General features: G+C 45.2%; 1 protein-coding gene across 4 annotated transcripts in view; it reads right to left on the bottom strand.

Annotated features, from left to right (window-relative positions):
• The window catches only part of GDPD5 (glycerophosphodiester phosphodiesterase domain containing 5), a 176,074-nt gene that overhangs the window by 118,049 nt on the left and 39,634 nt on the right, over nt 1-18,391 (bottom strand). The window contains exon 1 of one of the 4 annotated variants that reach the window (XM_064505229.1): nt 9,125-9,238. The exons of the other annotated variants lie outside the window; for them this stretch is intronic. The gene's annotated coding sequence lies outside the window, so the exon portion shown is untranslated. Of the gene's footprint in view, nt 1-9,124; nt 9,239-18,391 lie in introns of those variants that run through there. 4 annotated transcript variants of the gene reach the window in all.

Genomic DNA, 18,391 nt, shown 5'->3' on the forward strand with positions numbered 1-18,391 from the left:
GCTCAACCCCTCCAGCTTCTGCCCTTCTCTATGTCCATTTACTCTCCGTATTTTGCACCGACAGCCCAGGACAGGCCTGTCCTGGCTTTCGCTAATTAGGACTCAGCATCCCGGAGGCAGACAGATCTTGCGAGCTGGCTGTTGCGGTTTCAAAGCTCAGCAGACCGTACTGTGTCTCCAGAGCTCACAACCCACAGCTCCGCCGCCCTCCTTTCACATGCACACAGGCTGTAGCTTTGTCCTTTCAGTAAATCTCTCTAGAAAGCTCTCGGCACTGCTCGAGGCACTGACCCATGCAGATGACACAAGGACACGCAGGATTTGCTCTCTGTAGCGGCTCCTGGCTGGCCCGGATCCCCACGTGCTCTCATTCATCCCCTCGGGGAACACATGCAGGACAGCGTCAAACACAGTCAGTCCGAAACGAGAGCAATTTGCTGATCATCTGGCACCTCCGCGCTCTCCTAGCTCATCTTCCCCCAAGCGCTGCACCACCTCCGTGGCCTCGCGCTTGAGGTCACTTCCCTGCCTGCATGTCATCTTCTCTTACGCTATTTATAAGACTGCATTAGTCACTGCACAAGTTGCCTGCTCTCTTCCCTCCTCCAGCTTTTGTCTGCTTTGGTTTGTCCCCACGACATGAGCTTCCTGGGCTGCCTTCTCCACGTGTCAGCAGCACACTGCCGGCAGAAACAACTGCCAGTTAGAGTAGGACAGGAATGCTAAGCTCCTAGAGTTAGATGCTGTTTAAGGACGTGTTTGTGTTGGACAAAGCCATAATCTCTGCCGTGAAGATCCTAAATGGCAAGGGATGTACAAAACATCGTGGGACACAGGCAGAACCTGAAGTCACGCACCATTAACAACCCCACATTACTAGACTGAAAACCTAGAAGGCTACAGACCTCATCCTGCTCCATTTGTGCAAAGCAAGAGTGCAAATAGACAACCTCAGGCTTTGAAAGCTTTTAAAAAGGTATTTTATTTGCTAGCTTAAGGGACTTGCATTGTAAACCCAACACAAGCGCAACACTCAAGCAGTTCATCGCTCTGTTCTTTTGGGAAGCCACTAGCTGTTCTCCATCCTTCCTCTCTAGCCCAAAGCACCTGGAGAAGTCATGCCATTCAGCAGCCACATATGCAAGCCAGCTTGTCAGAGCTGGCAAATCCTGACTTTTCAAACAGAAATCCAACTCATCTGAAGTGGCAGGAGCCAGGGAACAGAGGCTGCCCTTCGGAAATAATAAAACTCACATGTTATGCAAGTCTTGGATCCATCTTTCCTTTAAGGAAGTTGAGACTGGAGCACTCTTGTCCCTAGCTGAAGCTTCATAGTGCAAGGTTTAACACTACCTAAAGACGGAAGCTTTAGCCAGCATCGTTATAGCATTACAAAGTGATGCTAGGAGTTTGCAGAGATAAGAGCTACACCCATGCACACATACACACATCTTCGTGCCAAACAAGATAGCAGTCTAAGCGGATGACAATATAGAAAAGAAAAGGATAGGAAGCAAGGAAAGATAACAGACAGTGCCACTGCTGCCCCAGGTGTTTGACAGGGACTGTCCACGGATGATCACAGGCTGACACAGACAGACTACCCAGGCTCTTCCAGAGAAAGTCTCCTGAGCCGCAGTGGCTATTTGCCAGGTTGCCCCTCTCTCCAAAAAAAGGGATAATGGAAATCCATTGGGAAATGAAACTTGGACCCCAATTTGTCATAAAGGGCAGGGGGTGGGGAAGAGTTTGAGCTTGAGAAGCTTGGATAAAGCTTCAATCAATCATTTCTTTAGTGCTATTAAAAGCGTCTACGGAGCCATGAATGGAAAACCTCACCTCTAAGTCCCTCATTTTAGCTCCAGCTGAGACTGGAAGTTCCCCACGTAGAAAGGCAAGCAGTCTCCAGAGGCAATCCCCAAGACCCCTGTATTTTACCAGCATACCCACTTGTCAGCTGCTAATGGAAAACTGCAGTGCAACACATGCCGTCGGGAATCACTGGCCTGGCACACAGCACACGTGCTTCATTTGGCTAGAGTGTAAGTTTTGCCTAGATCACTACATCCAACTGCAGTTTCCAGTGCCTATCATCACTTCTCATCTCCTGGACTACATCTGAAGGGGCCAAGCACCGCAGTGGCACCTCCGGCACCTTAGCACAACTTGTATTCGGCAGCTGATAGAGCTGTTGGGACAAGTGTCACAAGCCAGCAGGTACATGAAGAGCTCTCATCTCAGACTGTATCTGGAACAGTTTGAATCACAGATCCTGGCTTCCAAGGTGAACATTCTCCATGATAGCACATCCAGCAAGACTATCAGTTAAAGGCACAAGCTCTCACCATAGTTACCAGCACATCCACAGTTCATGGAGGCACTGAAGCCATTTCAAATGACATTGGTTTAATGAGGTACAAGTGCACTTCAAAGGAGAACAGGGACCAGCAACCAGCCCTTCTCCTAGAAGAAAAATTTTTACCAGGAACCCCAGGACTCAGGGCAGGTGTGAAAGCTTCAAGTTTACTGTCCAGTTCTGAAGAGCATCCATCAGCCTCCCACAGCAGCATCTAATCCAGCATCTCCCAAACTCCCAGAGAAGATCAGGAGGGACACAAGTGTTTTCAGTGAGGGAGGGCAACCAGAAAGCACATCTGTCAAACAATACCATCACCAGAAGGCACTGCTGGAGAGTTTTAGGAGCAGCTAGAATCCACTAAATACAGCCAGGAGGGAAAAAAAATTGATTTTGCTCAGAAAAGATCATCAAGGAAAAACACAGCTGAGAAGGTCCTATAACCCACCAAGTGAGGGTCTTGCCCCAGTCCTCTCACTGCGCCCCAGTACAGGCAGATGCTATGGGAGCCCACCAGCTTCACCAGCTTTCCCACTCTCAGTCTCACTGCAGATCTAGGCTACAGAAGCTTTTCAAACCATTTCAGGTAGCTCTTTATAAAACAAGTCAGCAGAGAGAAGAAATCCAACATGAGTTAAATAGGCATTCCAGAAATGCAGTAACGTGAGTGCCTTTGCTTTGCACTGCACGAGGCACAACCTACAAGCCTAAAAATCATTCCCTCTTCTCCAAGATCATCATTAGGTGATGCAGAGAAGAGAAACCCACAGCAGAAAGGAAAGCACAAACTGCACAGCACCCACCCTCTCCTTCTCCCCACCACACACAGGCACCTGAGTAATAACAGGGGGTGCAGGAAGAGGCTGAAGTACCGCAAGCAGGACGCCGCTCAAGAGAAATTAGACTGATAAAATTGCCACGCTGATACCATCTGTCCAGAGATCCGTGCTTGGCCGAGATCACGAACTGAATACTTGCTTCTCCTGCTACCAGAAATGGATTTAATGGAGAGAAGCAGAAAGTCCGGACCCTACAATCACTGTTCCCATGACATCTACAGCTTTGAGGTGGAGAAAGCAGGCTATGAATGATTCAAACCTCTGCTGGTTAGCATTACATACAGAAATGAAAACAGGAAGCAAGACAACATACATTAATTATTCAAATTCAGCAACACATACCAGAAGGAGGAAAAAAGAAAAAAAAAAAAAAAAAAAAATCAAACCCACACAGCCCAACCTTGACTTTAAAGATGCATCATCTGCCAATGGCTACAAACTTCTTCGAGCTGAATAGTTTGCCTGCCAGCTCGCCCAAAAAGGGGGAGTCCATCTGCAAATACAGCAGGAGCATTTTCTGAAGGCTCCAGGATGCCTAATTAGCACACACTGCATTCCCGAGATACTGGGCTGTAGGTATCCATTACAGACTGCGACACATCATTCCTTTCCAGACAGCTTTGGAGGGAGAAAAGAAAGAAAAAAAAAAAAAAAAAAAGAGAGAAAATTCAAGTTGCAGATTTAAAAGGAAAGCTCTCTGGGGGAGATCTGGCCTAAAAATTTGGATTTTGTCCGAATTAACTCCTCCATCCCTGTAGTCTTCGGACAACACTCCAGATCCTGAACGGAGAGAGGACAGAGCAAGTGGGACTGATCATTTCCATTATACCCCATCTGCTAAATCTCAATACTATCATTTTGGCAGAGGAAGACCAGCAGCACAGGTCCTGAAGTGCACTAGGTAAATAATGTGAATGAAGCCACAGAATAACAGGTTTAACAGGATCTAACCCTTTCACGCGGCATGGTACAGTCCAAGTCCTCCCCTCTAATCCCACTTCGGTTTTTATCCATCAGCCTAGTTTCATGCAAGTCACACTCTGATCTCGTTCAGCATCCTGGGAAGAATCTTTTAATAGCCCAGAGGCAAGCGGCTCGCAATGCGTCCACCGACCCAAAACCCCAGAGCAGCCTTATAAGCAGTGCTATTCTGGATGCTTGCGTGGTCGGCCAGAGTGGTTTGGGGGAGCTAGGGGAAGAGACAAGAGCCACTAGATCAAGTCTGCTGGCTCCTGCCTGCATCACCTCGACCTGCTGCCTCAAGCCTCCGTCACCCTAGGCTGGTTCAGTACAACGCAGCATGTGACTTCGTGCTTGAGCCTGCCAAGGACTGCTAAATTAGATCAAAGAAAGAGAGCCAGAACCTAGCCAAGGATGTTTCAAAGCACACTGAATTGTGGGCCGACTGAGGTCTACGAGGACGCTGGAGTGCACAAACACCTATTGCCCAGAGGAGAGGAGGACAGCCATGGCCTTCTGCAACATCTCCATGTGTCAAGACAGGGCTAGAAAGACCCAGAAAATGGAAAGCTTAGTCCCTGTGGGTTTGCACCTGGGACTAGAGGCTCCCATGGCTTCAGAAGACCAGATTTGTTGGAGGGATGAGGATAGCTAAGAAACGTGGTCACCGTCACGGTGACATCTCATTGTGTTCCCCCCATAACTGGGGAAGCCAAACAGGCCATCTCAGCAGTGGGAGACCCAAAATCAGAGCAGGCCCTAAGTAGACAGGGTTCAACTTCCCAAAAAAAAAAACCAGGCCCAAGGACACGTGCCCTACTTTCAGTGCAAATAAATGCAGAACATACAGACTCCAGGGATGCTTGAGACTTTTTACTAACCCATTTTTAAAAGAGCCTTGACAGATTCTGCTGCTTTCTACATTAAGAGAAGTATTTTTTCCTCTTGCTGGTGACTCATGGGATCGCTGTTTATCCTGAATCTCTGTATAATTTCAACATGTCCATCTCTTATTACAAAGTTATATCAAGTTAGTTATAGTTAAAACACTGAGATGAGCAAATAAGTACCTATACTGATTACACGAGAATGTTACCAATAACCAATTACCCACAGATATCCATGTAAGCATTCACCCAATTGTTTCCCTAATTACACTGGAAAATACTAGATTTTCTTTAAATACTTCCTAATAATAGGATTTTACCTCTTCAAGAGCAAACCCTCCAGTTCTATATTAAAAAAATTAATTTTTTCCAAAGAAAGACTGAAATGATTAAAAGTGTTAAACTGATCTAAATTCTTGCGATTTTCACCAAGTCTTTCTTCACGGTTTTCACACAAATCTTTTCTTTAATATGCTGAACTCATCCAAAACAAAGTAATGTAATTTCACTTTCCCCAGCTTGGAAGATAGAAATGGAAGAGGGAAAATATCCCCATCTGTTTAATAATAGAACAACTCTTATAGAGGGATGTTTGCTACAGCCGTTCCCACAGGAGGAAATCTATATGCACACTGAGCAGTATTTTCCACGTTTTGTTGGCTCAGACCCAGAACATCTCAACTTGCAAGATGAAGATTTAATTTCAAGGCAGGAAGGGTAAGGGAACACCTCAAAGCCATGAACAGCCTCAACCATGGAGATGCTGCACTTCAGCTGAGGATCGTAACGGTTGTGATGACCCTCCCCAGATCGCTGGAGACCTCTTGATGACCAAGCAGGATTATGCTTCCCAACACGTTATTCCATGCTCTGGAAATAGGGTTTGGTCAGAGGTCTCCCACCCAGGATACAAACATTGTTTTTTATATGGACAACACTTGAAAGTCCCTGCACAAGTGAAAACAGCAGATGTGTTAAAAATGCCAGTTGCATCTCTATTGTTTTTGCTTGTCAGGGAAAAAAATACACATATATAATCAAAAGCAAGGTGTTCCTTGACAGGTGCATGTAAGTGTGTGTATAAATAGAGCATTTGGGATCAGAATTGAGTTTGGAAGATTTGTTTTGGCTACTCTGCCCTAAAAGCCGCATGGTGCTGCCCCAGTGACAGAAAATATTAGGGGAAAAAAGAGTCTGCAGAACTTATCTTGATCTGTTGTAGGAGTTCCAGAGTTACAGCCCCAGCTCTGACACCTCTGAAGGGGAAAAGCACCGTCTTCCTAATGCCTGGTGATGCCAAAAACCTTATGACTACTTCCTAATGCAAGGAGACATCCAGCAGATCTGCTTTGATTCACAAAGCAGCAAGAGACAACCCAAATAGTCAGGGATCTGGCTGACGTGTAGCCCCTATGGGTCTGACCTGTTGTTTATTGTTCTTAATTTTTTTTTTTAATTAATGCTTTGAAACTAGGGCAGCATGTAGTTTGGGGTTGTACACTTCCAGTTAATGAGAATTCAGACTTCAAAAGATAAACACTTCAAAGGGATTACAAAAGAAAAACTTAGACTTTAATCTCACTAAATAAATAAGCGCAGTACATGCTAACGCCCTCTACAATCTAGCTTCTTAACATTTTCCACACTAAAGGTATATTTGGTGCCTTGCATTTTAAAAAGGAGCTGAAGAAATGGAACAGGTCACCAGAAAACCTGTACAAGCTTCTCACAGAGCAATAGCCAAATGCCTTCTCTGCTTTCTGGAGTTTCAAGATTGATTTTCTGAAGCACAACAGCTCTGAGAGCTGGCTAATACAGAAGAGACCAGCTTCCCAAGCCCCTGCTTCATAATCAGATCCTGGAGGTCACGACAAGAGCTCTGCTCAAAGCTTCTGCTCTTCTCAGGGTAGTTCCCACGTAGCAAACCTGTAAGGCCCACCGAGGGAGAGCTCAGAACGCCTCTTCCCTTCCACCCCTTTTGCGCACACACACCACCGCACAGATAAACGCACAAAGGGGTTCTGGAGTTACTGGAAGATGTGGGAAAGACACAGATGGGACATGGTGGCTTTTCTTCTAGAGGAAAAGAGACACAATACTTTTTGCCCCCCTCTGCCAATGACCTCCTGGCAACTTGAGCATGGAGAGAATTCATTCCTCTAGGGGCTGGTGGAATGATGGTCAACAGCTCCTGCCAGCACATCAGCAATTGCTCACATCTGCAAGTCTTCTAACGAGGTTCTTTGCTCTCAAAAGTAGCAAAGAGAAGTTTTAGGCAACCCAAGAGGTGCAAGATCCCGTTCTTCCTGGCACAGAAATACAACTATTAGCCACTGCAGAGACAGACAGTAGAGGGGAGTCAAAGACATCCAAACAGACAAGATAAGTGCATTAAAAATGACATGGCTAGAGCTGATCCCAGCTTTCGGTAGCTGGTGGATTAGGTGTTGAAGGCTGAGTGATGGAAATAGACCTATGTCACAGGGGAGGCCTAAGCTGGGGTGCCCATAGGGAACATGTCTCTTGTCTGCAGAGAGACTGACAACTGCCAGACAAGATCAGCTACTGTTCTGCAGGCAGAGAAACATTAGGTCTTTTCTACTGCTGGAACATAAAAGCTAAAACCAGATGTAAGCAGCACCAAAAGGAAGTTCAAGAAAAATTAACTAAAAGTAACAGAAAGATCAAGAAAGGCAATAGAAGCAACACCCTGGATATCAATTCCAAGGAGTAAATTGGCTCTATAATCTCATTTCCTTTATGTAGTGCTTCCTGATTGAGAAATATTTAAGTAAGAGCCTCAGCATTGTATCAGGGTCACCTACCCTGCTGAGAAATACATGGAAAGCTAAAGCAACCCAACTGCTGCATGATTTTAGACTGTGAAAGAAGCTACCTCAGTCCTGTTGGGCCTATATTTGGTAAACACATGCTAACATCAAAGCAAGGAATTGCTAGGAAGCTGGTGGACTAATGGATGACAGATTCGAGCTTTACTGGCAAAGCATGTGCTGGCTAGTGGCCTTTTCCTAGGCTTCTCAAGGAGGCTTTGCCAGTATTGCTGGCTTCCAGGAAAATCAAGTAAAGAGAAGTCCTTTGTCCTTCAGAAAAACGGGCTTGCCATACTGAAAGCAGAGGTAAGTCAGGCACCAGGAGATGCTGATGGGTTAAACCAAAAGAATGCTGAGGACCTCCCCGCGCTGCGCAAAATGAGGACTTTGAGACCCTTAACACAACTGACCGCTTGAAGAAAGATCCCAGATCAGTCACTTTGCTAGAGCTTTCCTGCACTGAAGTAGTTTCCCAGCTAGCTGGGACGGTGGTGTTTTGTTACAGGAGCCAATTGCCTATTGCTCTTGGTTACAGCCATCACCAGCCATGGGAAAAATAAGCTGACTACAGAGGGTTTTCGCTAGGCACAGTCCCTAGTGCACACACGTGGTCTGAATCACACAGGAGGGGTCACAGGCACCACAGCGCAGGTATGCCTCTCTCCAACCATCAGCTCTTCCAGGGAGGAACATACTTAGAGCAAGCTAAAAGTCACTGCAGCACATCACTTCAGTGGTTGATGGCACTGGCACCACAAGAGAACAGTTAAAAGTAAATAAATAAAAATCTGCGCTGTGAAAGAACATCAGCAGAGGTAAGCAGAAGAGAGCACCAAGGCTAGAGAAGAGAGGGAAGAAACCAACAACAGGAGAAGACAATAAGATGAGATACCAAGGAGGCACAGCTAGATGCTGAAAGCAAGCTATGAAGAGGCTCAAGCACAGACAAAAAAAATTTTAATTAAAAAATATTTAAGGAATTAACAAGATTGCTCTATGTTTTTCCTCTCCATAGATCCCAAGAACTTTGCCATGTTCTCCAAGCTGAAGAAGAACAGTTTACATCAAGCCTTATCCATTTTTCAGCATGTGTTTTTGCTGAGGAATTAAATGGGAACAGAACTGTTTTTGAACGCACACACTCCGACATATGGTTTCCTTTACAGACAAGCTTTTCTCCCCCCTCCCCAGTCGCCCTTTCCTACTCACACCCCTGGAAAATTTGCTGTAGCCACACGTGAATTGTATTACCTGGCCCTCCAAGAGGCAGTTTTAGTCTCCTCTGGAAGATGTCAGGAGCTAAAGCCGAAGTCTTTGTCAAACATTTTGCTGCAGCAGGTTTGTTCTCCGCTTTCCCCAGGACGCGTTCCCTACTGCATCACTGAAAATTTGCTTTATGCCAGCAGGAAAAGAAGAGAACTGCGTGAACTGTGCCAGTAGCACTCATCCGAGAATGAGCAAAACGCCGCCACACCCACTGCACGCACTTTAATTGAAACAGTAAGGGGAAGGAAAAAAAAGTCTGCAAGATTGGTTTTACAATCAATACTTTGCACGTCTGCTGTGCAACTGCTCTCCAGAGAGTTAAGCATGAATGTCTTTGGCTTAATGAGAGGTGGAAAGTCCTATTTTAATGGATTACAAGCTTTTCATTCCTATGATTGATTCCTTCCATGCAGCTGCAAGGGACAAAAACAGTTCTTACACAGCAGAGAAGCAGCTACGTTAGGGAAGCAGCAGACCTGCTCTCAAAGACTTGATGCTCCTTCCCTCCCAAGCAGCCGCCCTGCACAAAACCAACGTGTTGCAAAGCACTGAAGTGCCCTCACCGATAAGATCGGCAATGAAAACAGCACGCACAAGCTGTTCCCTCTGCATCTTCCATGTTCTCTGTAGCTCTCTTCTCCTACAAGCCAGATACCGCTTCAGCTTCCTACTCCCAAAGCATGTACATTAGCTTGATAAGACCCAAATCACACAGCAAACTCCTCCCCACTACAAACACACTGGATATGCTATGGCCAAAGTAATCAAAATACAACATAGCAGGATCTGGTGATGACACAAATAAGCCAACTTCCTCTCCCTGATTTCAGGGAACTGGGGGCTCTAAAGCCCTTTTCTTCCCTTCCCATTGCAACTGGACTGATTTGGAGCAACTGAGACAGACCATCCGACACTGGAGAGGCCTTAGCTATAATTCTAGATTTTATAGTTCAGTTTTGGACCGAGAACTCAAAGCAAAAAAAACCCAAAAAACAACAAAAAAACCCCACAGAAACAAACAAAAAAACCCACCCATAAAGTCCAAGAGAGATCACCACAAATGGTCAGCCCGGATTAGGAGACAAATATGGAAGGATTGCTCTGTATGGTACAAGCCCAGGGTGGGAAATAATCAAGCAGAGTTCTTAGCAGAAACAAGGGCATGAAAAAACGTCAGAAGTTACTGCTTCATGCCTGGGGATGCCAAAAGTTGACATGGGCTCAGACAGTGCTCCATCCTTGGAGCACCTCCATCCTTGGAGGTTTTCAAGACCCAACTGGAAAAGGCTCTGAGCAAACTGACCTGAACTCAGTGTTGACCCTGTTGATCAGGGGTTGGAGCAGATATCTCCCCAGATCCCTTTGCACCTGAGCAGCTCAACGGTCACATGATTTAATGAAATATCCAGCACTAACCCCCATGGGAGCCCCAGTTCCCAAAACAAGTGACCAGCTACAGCACATCCTGGAAGCCTTTCTCATGAAGCAGCTCAGATGCTGCCCCCTGAAGCTATCCAGTCTGTGATAAGAAAACCCTTTTCTGTTAAGTTATCGGGGCAGACTCACACAATTCACTGTTTCCAGTCCATCACCTTCACTACAGTTTTCTTTGCGCTCAAAAACATGGAAATGAAGACAAGATCAAAATGAGACGTGCACACACCCCATCCCCTCCTCCAGCCTTATTTTAAGGCAGATATTTTGATTTTTGACAGAGCAAGGGTAACAGTCAGCTTTACCCCTTCCTGTTCCAAAGCTGTTCAATAAAGCATAGGTTTGTCTTGGGTTCCTAAGGCCTCTTTCTCGTTATTATTGCCTTTCCAGTTTTGTATAAATCAGACTGCTCAGTGCAAGGAGACACACAACAGATCACCTCCCAGAGAATTTACAAGCTCAGGCTAGACACTGTGCAGTGAATGAAAACAGCACCTAGGGAAATAAGGAGGTAACAAAAGACAGGTTACAACAACCAGATCACACAGTTGCTCAACCCAGGTAAATATTTGTCTTCGTTGCTGATGTGTGTATTCTTTCAAAACCTAGGAGCTGAACTTTAGAAAGACACAAATGAGGATGAAGTGATTTTACTCTCTTTACAGCAGCATCCATCTTTCAGTAGATGAGAATTTTGTCATATGGCAAGCGTGACATTCCCAAACGTTCCCAGCTTTCAACAGAGCACGTTGAAATGCTGGTCAAGGTCATTACGACTACGACACGTTAGAAATGACACTGCTGGGAAGGGAACCACCCCTCTATCCACAAGGTCGCTCCCAGAATTAACAGAGGAGATTCACAGTCATTTTCGACCCAGGCCTGGAGAGTTCTGTTCTAATAAAAATAAAAAACACGAAACCCCATCTGCCAGTTACATCAGCTATCTTGTTTGCCTTATGGAAGGGACCAGTCATGAGAGATTCATAAACTCATTCACTGATGCAAATCCAAGCCCTATCAGTCAAATCGCTCTCAATCATTTTTGAGGATTTTATTACAATGAACATAAACTCGAACCATTCCCATGCCCTTCCCAGCACTACTGACACTCTTCCAGACACAGTTACCAGTGGCTAGAGACATCACCACTCAGCACGCTGCTACCAGTGACATGCAAACTGGCAGATCCAAGACATTATAGCAAAACACTGACATCTGCAATGAGCTGCCTTCACAGTTAGAAAACCATCTCCCCTCCATCCTGCTCCCAGTGATGCTCTAAAGAGAGGAAAACTATATTCATACAGGAGCTACCTGAGTAGTTGTTCAATTATAGGAACAGGAGTGTCCTACTGTTTGCTAAACACTCAGCAATGCTGCCCATCCCTACCAGCATCTTTGCATCTCTCCCTCCTCATTCGCAAGTGGGTGATTCACAGTGGTCAGATAAAAGGCCCAGCAAGGGACTGATGGGCTTTGGCATTTGGGAATGCTGGAGCAAAGCAGAGCCTTGGAGAAGATGCAAGGGGCAGGCAGCAGATTGCTGTCCCTCCTCCCTCTGGTCTCTCGACAGTTTTGGATGCCACACAGACCTTGTCATTTGGCAAACAGGCCTGAAGGAGGCAAGAAGATCCATCCTATTACACACTTAAACATCAGGGCTGAGGACATAGTGGAGAAGATGAGAGGTGTTGGAGATGTGCCACAAAGCACTAAAAAGTCCATTTAGGTCATTGCTTATGATCCTCAGCCTCATTCTACAGAGAATAGGGTCTTGACCCAAGACCCCAAGGGGTCCATCGAAGCATTGCCACATAGCACGGTGGGAATAGGTTCTAACCCAGAGAAGCACATCCAAGCATCTGGTGCAGCTGAACAACAAGTCCCTCAGGAGCCCAGAGGCCTGGAGGCAACAGCACCAATATTTTTCTTCTCATCTCCATAAAACACTAAGCTTTCTAGTAAAAAAGCCACAGACTGAGAGAGGCTGAAATCTGATTTTTCTTAGTAGCCCAGTGGCACTGAATTGAAAAGATCGGATTTTTTTGCTCAGCATCCCAGAGTAAAGATCAGTTACGCAGACCTTCAGTCAGCGCCAATAAGCCTGACCACAGGGAACACGTGTTCATTCAACGAGCTGACCTTTTCTTCCCTAACTAGAGGGGCATGAATGTCACTACGAAGGGGACATGGACAATATACCCAAGGCAGATATTTTAGCATCAGACATGGGGGGTGGGGGGGGAAAAGGGTTCATGCACATCTTTTGACAAGACATCCTTACGCCAGCATCAAGCAAACAGTAGACACGCTTGCTAGTCTGTAAGGTTATGCTCACTCTGAAGGGAGAGAAGCATCTACTCAGGTAAGTCACACACCTCACACATCTGGAAAACAGCCCAAGAAGGAGCTGCAATCCCAGGAAAGCAGAGAAGGACTCTGGGGCATGAATCTCCCACAGAAAAGCAATATGTTGGAGGTTTTGCTTGGTTTTCTCTTTTTTAAAGTTTTTCCTCCAGGGTTTATTTAGAAAGAGGTTCCCAGGAAAGTTAGTCTATGCAACTTGAAAGGGCAGGCCGGCTGCACGCAAGCACACTGTTTCCAGAATTAACTAGCTTTTTTTCCAGCTTGGCTCACTTCACTTCTCCTAGCCCACTTTGGGTTTTTCATCTTCAGGTAGTTTAGATTAAGGGCATGTCTAGGTGGGAACATTGAAGGAAGTTACCATCCACAGAAAATGGGCACATTTCCTTATGCTGACAAGGAGCTAAAAATATCTTCATTTTCAGCTCATTTTCCTAAGAAAACAGTGTGATCGTGTGAGCATCTCTGTTCCCATTCTCTGCTACCCCCTCTTCAGCCACCACCAACGCCCTGGAGTGCTGGTGTGCCTCTTCCAGCACACGAAGCAGTTTCAGTCTTGGCACGCTCTTCAAGAAGAGATGCTGCTGGGTGGGAAAGGATCAAAGGAATCTCCCCAAGGTAAGGGCAATTCCAGTCCAGGCCACTACCAAAGACTAGTCAGCTTGCACAGCTGGAAAGGATGGAAGGGGGAAGATTAAAGATTTGAAGCAAGTCCCAAAGAAGACAGACTTCAGTTGCCATTGGGTCAACTTTTGGGGTTAGAAAGGAAAAACTTGAGAGCACCCCAAGTTAAATAACTTGCTGGATGGACCACTAAGCCAGTTTCTGCTGCATCTTGAACATAGTGAAAAGGTCCTGAAGAAACACTGTTTTGCTGACCAAATTGAGAGAGAGCATGAAGTACCCAAGACAGCATGTCTGAAGTGTGATTTAAGTGAGAAGTTTCAGAATTAGGCTTTATAAATGCCAGAAAAAAAACAGATCTGCTGCTGACAGCATCTTTCTTTTCACTGAAATGGTTCTCACACGCTACTGAAACTCTAGTGCAGTCAACACAAGACTTCAGTGCCCTCATCCAGGGAGCAGCAAGTTCAAAGCCACCACTATCCAGACCAGATAAACCAGAGGACTCTTATTTCCAAAGGAAAAGAGCTGGGCAGGAAAGAAGGAAAAAGGTAAACTGTAGAACTGGGATTTTTTCCTGCAAAAGCATTAAACTCCAGAACAAAGGGGAATATTTGGAAAGTAGATATGGCAAAGCAAGAGACACCCCCTTTTTCCCCTTCGCTACCATATGAGACCTCAGAGCGGAAGGCTGAGGAAAAGGAGGAGATGACAGCATTTCTCAAGCTAGAGCAGTCAGATGCAGAAGGGGGTAGGAAGATGGAACTGGGAAATATTATTTAGAGGTGCAAAACACTGGGGAGGCTGTTCCTGAAGGCACTAGTGCAGAGTGGCAGGGAAGGAGGCATGTCACTGGGCAGAGAGGAAGAGGAGGAGGAATCCCAACTGGCCAGGCATGCTTCATGCCACTAATCAGAATACATGCAGCGAGGAAACACACGGATTACATCTAGCAAGAATAAGTTCACTCAGATTTACATGAGGCCACAACATAAAACCCTGCATAAATAGCAGGGGGGGGGGATGGTGGAGAAGCTACCTAAGGGACAGGGGAGGCAGGGAACACTAATTTTTGAGGCTATTGTTTGTACCAAGTTCCTAAAGTCCCCTCAAGCACAGGCAGAAAAGCACCCTCTAAACCAAGAGGGGTCTCCTTCAAAGTATCCCATTTCCAAAGGCAAGAAACTCCTGAGGTCAAATGCTCACCCAGGCCTGATGGGACATACATACATATAGGATGTACCACAGCCCTCAAGGGCTCATTGAAAGCAGAAGGCGGAAGGGATCTATGGCAGCATAACAAATTAGCAGACTAATTCATCATCAATGAGAAAGAAGTGGAGGGAGGGGGAGAGGCAAGTGGGAAAAAAAAAGAAAGAAAAAAAAAGGTGTAGTTTATGCCTTCATTTCCAAAGCTGGCAATCTAGTTGTTTCACCACACCTTAAGAACAATTTTCAGCTGAAAACAGGGAATCTGACACGAATGTCTGCTCTGCTTCATCACTGCAGGGGCTTTTGGACCTCCAGTTTCCACTATATCCATTAGATGTGACCATCAGGGTCTGGGTAAGGCATAGGTGAAATAAAAGCTTTCACACTACCTGATATCACTAGAAGACACTTGGGTTTTCCCAGCTAGGACACAGCTTATAAACCAACCCGTTTATCTTCTCTTCAAGATTACAGTCCAGCTGATGTGTGTCAGCAGGTCTGTTTGGCTTGCAGTTAATTTGACAGTCCCTTGAATTTCTCTGCTAATCTAAAAAGACCCATTCCCTCCAGCAGGTCCTTTTTCATTCCTAGTAGCGTGATCCTATTTTTGGATTCTGTGGGCTTATCAGCTGTATGTTTGACTAGGTTTTCCATTTTGGCTATCTCCCTTAAGCTGTTTAAGAACAGTTACATAATTGTCCTTCTGGGTTATAATGGGAAAGGAAGCATTTTATTTTCTGACCTGAATTCTGGTATTGTTAGCACGTCTTCCAGATTTCTGTCATCCCCAGTCCTACTGAAACTGTTTATTTCGGAGATAGAAAACAAATCACTCAGCCCTCTGAAATTCAAGTAATTTAGGTATTGGACTATAAATCACTTTCCTAACCTGAAAGTGATTGTTTCTTCTCAAAAGGCACTGAATGGATAACTGAAAAGTAGTACTTAAAGAAGCAGTGTCTTAGCTTTGCTAATATAGTCAAGTCACAACTCAACCATTACATAAATCTAGTTTCAAAAGCTCTTAAGCCAAGAAAGAAGAAAGAGATGCATGCCTCTTCTCAACTCTGCAAGAAGCTTATCAAGAAATACAATCATGGATGAGAAAGAGGAGTGCCTTATTCATGAAAAAAATACCATTTTTAAGTCTGCATCCCCAGAAGCTGGTAGAGTTAAACTACAGTGACCCTCCTTGGCTCCTCTAAGCCCATAGATGTCAAGTGAGTGACATGAACCAAACCTCCTCCTTTTTCCCCCTCTGGTGTTATCACTATCTCATCCCCTATGGAAGGTGAACCACGGATTTTATTACTATTATTTGAAGCAACACAGAAGAACCCTAAGCAATTGCTAAAAGATACCACCTTTCCTAGTCAGTTCAAAGTGGGGCACTTACTGTCCAGCATTAAAAAAGCTTATCTTTTGTAAACTGCATACAAGTCAAAACCCAGACACAGACCCCTTGTCTCACACTATGTCATACAGGATGGGGATGAAGTGGTTCCTGTTCATCTAGCAGTGCTTTTAAATAGGCAGGCTATGTATCCTATGACCTCATATCAGATTTTGCCAAGCCACAAGATTCAGCTACCAGGGTTATTCAATCAGCTTACTTTTCAGATGTTCTCATAGCTGACCTGAACAGGAGGTTGGAGGAAGAGGCTGGACTAGATGACCTCCTGAGCTCCCTCTCAATCCATATTATTCTATGATTCTGTGATATTTACATACAAAATTCAGTTTCTTCAAGGAATGCAAGGCTCTTTACCCAAAGCAGAAGCTTAGATTTCAAGTAAGCCCTTAGATTGCTTGACTGAGAATCAGAGAAACACTGCAGACTGCTTGACCAGAGCCAGAATTAGAAGCCCACTTGAGCTCAGAGAAGCATCTAGCTCTCTGCACCTGAAGTGTGCCCTTGCAAGGTAGTCAGCATTCATTTTCTCCAAGCTGAGTTCACCTATAGGGAGGATGCTTGCATGGAAGAGAAGAAGCTGCCCCAAAAGCATTTTTCTACCTGTTTCAGAGTGTGAAACAAGATGACCAATACCCTCTCACTCTGGATAAATGCTCTTGAGCCTTCAGGTCCTCATTTCACCAACCAAGGCAAAACCTATCCTGTTCTGCAATAAATGCAGCGGCACTCTTTTGCCCCTTATACCAGTGGGACCAGCATGCTCAGTTCTGGGTGATACAAGATACCCCAGCTGCAACCTGCCCAAAGCTGTCACTGACCACACAGGTATTAACTTCATTGTTTAAGAGCATTAATGGTGATGGCAACTCCACACTAAGTGATACAGGGCGGGGCGGGAAGCCACACTTAAAAAGAAAACAAGCAAATATGACAGGCTATTCTTAGTAGACAAGGTGAAGATAAGGCTTTTCAAGAACTTGAAAGCCCAAGAGCTGTTGCACTTCCTCCACAAGCCTACGCTAATTTTTCGGCCGTGCAGCAAAGAACTGTAGGGAAGTGAGAACGCACTGCTTTGTCTTCCCACTAGCCAGCTACCAAGCAGCTATTCTATCAGTCACAATCCTCCAGAAGCAGCTTCCATACAAGAACAATATTTTACAGAGGTGTGTCTGCCTTTTGGCCAGAGAGAGCATAACTCAACAACCTGGGAAAAAACAACCTCCACTCACACTTTCTTCAGGAGCAAATTGGGAAGAGGAGATGGAAGAATTTTCTTTTCTTTTTAAATAGGGGTTTCCATCAGAGATACTAAGTGTTTTAACAAGTTTTCAAACAGCCTGAGGTTTACAGCCAACATACAAGCTCCAAAAGAGTCCGGCTGGTCAGGATGGAAACATCTTTTCCAGTATAAACCCCTCAGGCTAGCTGTGTTAGCCAAACTGCTATAAACTATCATCTCTAATCTTGGCTGTTGGCTATTAACTTTTAGCTTTCTAAGCAATTTTACATATTCCAGCAAGTTGGGGTTTTGGATCATGCTGCTCTCCAGGAATATCCATTCCTCTCTTGAGCAGCATAGCTATTACAAGCTACTGAGTAGGCTGCGAGGCTCCAGTTAACAAAGTCCTCAGCCCTTACCTTGGATCTTCCCCAGATGTATTTAAGATGGGGTGATGAACTTTTTCACTAGGTTAGAAAACACTCTGCCTTGATATTACTAATATATTACAAAATCCACTTGAATTCTAGGCATTTCCCAATGGAGCTAGTTTTGTTATTCTATCTTCTACCAGACCCTCTGGAACTCTACATTTTCTCCTTTTTCATTCAATTTAGCGTTAACTGACCGAAACTCATTAAGACCTTCTCTTTTTTGCATATAGCTGATACCACCTGCTTCCAGCAGCAGGGAGGACAGCAGAGCATCATGCACACGTTTCTATTCACGGGACATTACGCAAGAGCCTTCTTCACACACCACCCACGCTTCGGTCCTCAATCTGTCTGGCTTCACAGCATCCCTCTAGAGCAAAAACACGGAGGCAGCTCCACGTCTTGTCTAGCTCCGTCTTTCAACGGGCTGTTCGCGTTTCTTTTCACAGCTTAATAAGGTTCTGTTCTCTGTGCCAGAGAAGCATCTTTGCCACCTAGCACTTGTTCAGCCCACAGGTTTGAACCCAGCATATGCAGCTTCCTCAGCG

The sequence above is a fragment of the Dromaius novaehollandiae genome, chromosome 1, assembly GCF_036370855.1.
Source record: "Dromaius novaehollandiae isolate bDroNov1 chromosome 1, bDroNov1.hap1, whole genome shotgun sequence".
In the NCBI taxonomy this organism is placed as follows: Eukaryota; Metazoa; Chordata; class Aves; order Casuariiformes; family Dromaiidae; genus Dromaius; species Dromaius novaehollandiae.